The sequence below is a fragment of the Thermobia domestica genome, chromosome 16 (genome assembly GCF_964235325.1).
Source record: "Thermobia domestica chromosome 16, izTheDome1.hap1.1, whole genome shotgun sequence".
In the NCBI taxonomy this organism is placed as follows: Eukaryota; Metazoa; Arthropoda; class Insecta; order Zygentoma; family Lepismatidae; genus Thermobia; species Thermobia domestica.
Window position 1 is genome coordinate 5737552 of NC_137469.1, and position 6000 is coordinate 5743551.

Consider the following 6000-nt stretch of genomic DNA (forward strand, 5'->3'; position numbering starts at 1 on the left):
AGTTTACGAGTATTACTTTAGAAGTAATGTCTCGCATAAGCTACTTCGAAACTATTCCATCAAAATGTACGAAATTTAGTGACATTCTCTTAACTTTATGACTTAACAAGCTCAAATATTCATCACCACAGAAACAGAATCTAGGTTTTGGATCATATCTTATGTAGTGATACTCCAGATATGCAGCGAGACCATACAAGAAATAAGGTGTCTTATTTAGTCTTATCTTGCAGATTCGCAGAGTTTTCGTCTCGTCTCGACTCTAAGAGTTTTGTCTCGTCTTGATTCTCGGAGAGTTTTGTCTCGTCTTGATTCTCGGAGAGTTTTGTCTAGTCTTGATTCTGAAAGAGTTTTGTCTAGTTTTGATTCTGAAAGAGTTTTGTCTAGTCTTGATTCTCGAAGAGTTTTGTCTAGTCTTGATTTTCGAAGTTTTATCTCTTCTCGATTCTCGAAAAGTTTTGTCTAGTCTTGATTCTCGAAGAGTTTTGTCTAGTCTTGATTCTCGAAGAGTTTTGTCTAGTCTTGATTCTGAAAGAGTTTTGTCTAGTTTTGATTCTGAAAGAGTTTTGTCTAGTCTTGATTCTCGAAGAGTTTTGTCTAGTCTTGATTTTCGAAGTTTTATCTCTTCTCGATTCTCGAAAAGTTTTGTCTAGTCTTGATTCTCGAAGAGTTTTGTCTAGTCTTGATTCTCGAAGAGTTTTGTCTAGTCTTGATTCTGAAAGAGTTTTGTCTAGTTTTGATTCTGAAAGAGTTTTGTCTAGTCTTGATTCTCGAAGAGTTTTGTCTAGTCTTGATTCTCGAAGAGTTTTGTCTAGTCTTGATTCTCGAAGAGTTTTGTCTAGTCTTGATTCTCGAAAAAAAAAAGATTCTTCAGTCTTCTCTCGTTCTGTAAATTTATGTACAAAAATGATTACCCTTATTTTTTTCTTAATTTCATCTTGAAGTTATCAGTATCCTTCCGCGTCACGAGAGGTTCACGAAAGCTCATGATGTAACAACATTTAAGCCATAATGTAACTTTATCCATCTTGACTAAAAAAACTACTACTTAAATAATTAATACTTTTCTGACCAGAATATATACTTATTTATCAAAATTAGAATATGGCGTAACAGTTTCAATAATTTATCGTTATCCTCATCAGACATTAACTGGAAGATATACTTGTATCTTCATAACATTAAATTATTGTGATAAATTGTGATATATTATTACATTTTATAATTTTAATATGAAAAAAATCATGTATCCTGCCTAAAAGTGTTGTAGGATGATATATTTTGTACAATAGGAAACAAGCTTGTAAAAATAGAAGAAGGCTTAAGAGTAGGTACAAGATTAAATCCAGTATTACTCTTAAGTAGTAATGAATAGATTAGAACAAAAGGTGATAAAAGAAGGTGGAAACAAACTATTAGTACCGTATATTCCAGATACTTGTTTCGGAATATGGAAAGGAACAAGAAGACAAGAAGAAAAGTTCGTAAGGAGCAATGAAGATGAGGAGAGAGGGATAACACTGTAAACAGAAATAACAAAGAGCAATATGATAAATTAATGGACATGATAATAGAACGAAAAGAGTGAAGATTGACTACAAGATGGTACAGCTAAGAATGTGTGGCAGGGATCTGCTGTCGTAAAAGAAGTGATGGAGATAATAGCACGAAAAAAACTACATAAGAAATATGAAGAGGACAATACAAGAAATAGGCAGTGAAGAAGAGAGAGACAAAAAAGACATAGAGAGGACAAGAAGATATAGACATGCAGAGAAGACAAGTTTCACAATCTACTACAAAAGAATGGGTACAACAAAAAAAAGATAAAAGCAGAATAGAAGAAGAAAGAAGGAAAGCTAGGAGAAAAGAACAAAAAGAAGAGGAGGTGAGCAAATGGCACGGGATATAAAGCATTGGAGAAAAGACAGAGCTAATAGAACAAATTGAAGGATAAAAAGCATTGATATTAAAAATTTGAAATGAAACAGGAAATTATAACAATACACGATTGTTTTATATTAAAATTTAAAATTATAAATGTAACAATTAGAAATTATATCACAATAATAATTTAATGTTTTGAAGATATCTCTTCCATTTAAGGTGGATCACTAGGTGTTCTCGGTGCTATGCTAAACGCTGCTTGAATAGTGCAGCGTTGCCAGATAGTGTCGAGTGTTTACTGATGCCAGATAATAAAGGAAGTAGTGACGGAATTCTGATTGTATAGTTACTGGAGAAATTAGTTTTCGACATTTCCCGCAATTCACAGCTAAGTTTCGCTTCTCAAACTGCAACGCTAGAATCCAGGAATGTTCTTATTATGCCTACCACACTAAACGTTCAAATTTGGCAACAACGCATTATGGAGTTCTGTGCAAGTTTCTTATCAAAATCTATTTACTTAAATGTAAATTAATATTTAAATAAAATGTGAAACATAACACGAAAAACGGTCAAACAATATATCTATTTCGTAATAAGATCGTTACTTTTAAATACTTTATACATACAAATAAACATTTCATAAAACTGAACACTTTTAGTAAGATCTAACAGCAAGTACCTTCTTGTGTGCTGATTGTAAAACTAATAAAATATTTTCTTTTATTTGTTATCTTTTCTCGATATCAGAAGACACAACCAAATGAATCAGTGTCTTGTGTTGTAGCTAAAACATAACTCTATCTTACAGTACAATATTTATAATATGTAACGTTTCATTGCGCAGTAATTAAGGAAATGAGCTAAAATATGCATTGACTTCCGGGTGGTGATCCATTTTAACAGCTGATTGAAACTGTTATGACACATTTTAATTTTAATAACTAAAAGTATTAATTATTTAAGCCTTACTTATTATTGAAGTGTATGGTGTAATGAATTGCTACTTTTAAACGTTGATAAATGGTCATTATATTCGCACATTCACTTTATCAAGTTATAGTTTTTAATATTGTGAATCATTAACACTGAAACAGTGTTTGTGATCTCGTCTCGTCTCAAAATTGAAAATGTACTTCTCGTCTCGAAATCGAGACGAGACGAAAAATTTCTTGTCTCGTGAGTGGCTATAAATTTAGCCTTTCACACGGCAAGTTGGTTACCTAGCGACCGGGAACTTGGTCAATGGGCAATAAGATTGGACGAATATTGCCCCGTGTATGGGACCGTTTCGATCAGATTGTAGGCAATCTTGCCATTGACTGTCTGAAAAGTTCATTCGATTCATTAGGTTGCCGAGCAAGGTAAGCATCGTCTAGTGATGAAACAAAAAATAAATAAATAATGGCGTCTGCCGTGACAAGCAATGATATCAGGCGACCACTGTGACACACGCTCAAAGCAGCCCAAACCACATGTTCCACGCAGTAGCAGTATCAGTGAGTACAAGTTGTACTATGCTCTGAAGAAGTACAGGTTGCCTACTTGTTGCTAGGGCCTAAAAGAAAAAAAAAAGTTCGACCAGCAATTGATCGCCCATCGACCAAATTGGTGGTCACTGGGTGACCAACGTGTCACGTGTATAGCGACCTTAAGAACAGGTTCTATCTGCGACATTATCTTATCTATCTATAAAGGTGATTCCGATGTGACACAATGTGAACAACATGTTCTACATACAACAAATCCCATATATATGGCCCGCGTTGGTTCAGTGGTAGAGTGTTCACCTCTACTGCATGGAGTCCTGGGTTAGATCATAGCTCACGCCAAGTGAGCTTTGTGTGGACAAACACCGTGTGCGTGGGTTTTTTCGGGGTTCTCCCGTTTACTCCCACTTTCTTCATTCCATCATTTTTATTCATTTCTCATCATCACCGTCTCCTTTAGCCAAGCCAGCATGACCGTGGAACGTAAAAATGAAAATTTCATTTATTTTTTTTTCAAATCCTACATATTTATTGTTTGTAATGATATAGGAGAAGAAGGGTACCGGTATATTTAACAAAATTTTCGGATCGAATCGACAGCAGAAGTAATCGAACCGGAGTCATTCTGTTTAGAGGCCGATATACTAATTACTATTCTGCCCTGCTAGCAGTGTTCCTCTCCAGAAAGTTCTGGAAGATGCAATTACTTCTACTGTCGTTACACCTGTAGTCATCATGTATGCTAGAATAAATACCTTTTATATTTTAGAAATTATCTTTCTCAGCTTTTTTTTTAATGAAATGATATTTTTCAGGTTATTAAAAGCTGTTTTTTCTTTAACTATCGTCGTTTGTTAATTTTCTTCTTTTCCTTTTATGAACTGAAAAAACATAATCAAACTGTCACTTGCAAACAGACATTCCAATGGTGTATATATATATATATATATATATATATATATATATATATATATATATATATATATATATATATATATATTAAAAATAACACAAGAAAACCTTTTTTTTGTTTTGAAAAATAATTATTATTTCATTTTTTTTTTCGTAAATATATCAGCGAGTTCTCCTGTCTCTCTGTGTGTTGTTTCCACATGAAAGCTCTCGTGATGCTAACGAACACAAGAGAGAGATCTTGGGTGATGATTCCTTTTAACTTTATTAAATTAAATTTTGATGCCTCTATGAACACAAAAAGGATTTTTAATATCATTTTTTTTAGTTGAAAAAAAAAGGTTAAAATGGAAGAAAACGTTTATAAAAGAGTCCAAAAGTAAACTGATATACACTGTTGCTTTGTGTGACATTTACAGTTATTTGTTGGTGTGGGTGATATTAGTACCGTCGCTAAGGAGACAACAAGACCTCATCCCATTCAGAAAAATATATACTATACAGTGTGCGGCAAAACAAAAAGTACTCAAATCACATCGTAGACAGACATTTATTTATTTATTTATATATTGTATATACACAAACTGTAAAAAAAAAAAAAAAAAAAAAAAAAAAACATATGAGGCTTATGTAAAAGCATAGGTTACATGTGTAAATCCTGCAGTTTTGGACTTAACGTTTAGCAAACGTATAACTGAAAAAGTATATTTTATACGCACTTTCCGAATAAGTATTCCGAATACACGTATTTTCATTACGAACGAAAGAATTATATATAGGCGATCAGGAAGTCATATACAGATAGACGTATGTAACATATAGGTGACGTTTGTAACATACATGTATGTATGAAATATACGGAAGACTTTTAGATGTCATACATACTGCAACGGTATGATGTAACGTCTAACGAGGAAACGGTCTCAAGTGTAAACAACCGATTTGGCTGCGGTCCGGATATGTGTTACGAGAGACCAAAGTAGGAGACACGTATTTTGGCGTTTGGTCCCATACGCAGAAACTTCCGAAATACGGGGCCCCAAAGTGTCCCTACATGCTTTACCAAGAAAGCGAATGACGTTACTTGTACACAACCGATTTGGCTGGGGTCCGGATATGTGTTATGGGAGACCAAATTAGGAGACACATATTTTGGCGTTTGGGCTCATACGCAGAAATTTCCGAAATACGGGGCCCCAAAGTGCCCCTACATGCTATAACTAGGAAGCGAATGACGTTACTTGTACACAAGCGATTTGACTGGGTTCCGGATATGTGTTACGGGAGACTTGGGCTTATAATAGCCATATTCGGACCCCAGCCAAATCGGTTGTGTACTAGTAATGTCATTCACTTCCTAGTTATTGCATGTAGGGGCACTTTAGGGCCCCGTATTTTGGAAATTTCTGCGTAGGGGCCAAACGCCAAAATACGTTTCTCCTATTTTGGTCTCCCGTAACACATATTCGGACCTCAGCCAAATCGGTTGTGTACAAGTAACTTCATTCGCTTCCTAGTTATAGCATATAGGGGCACTTTCGGGCCCCGTATTTCGGAAATGTCTGCGTATGGGCCCAAACGCCAAAATACGTGTCTCCTATTTTGATCTCCCGTAACACATATTCGGACCCCAGCCAAATCGCTTGTGTACAAGTAAAGTCATTCGCTTCCTAGTTATAGCATGTGGGGACACTTTGGTGCCCCGTATTTC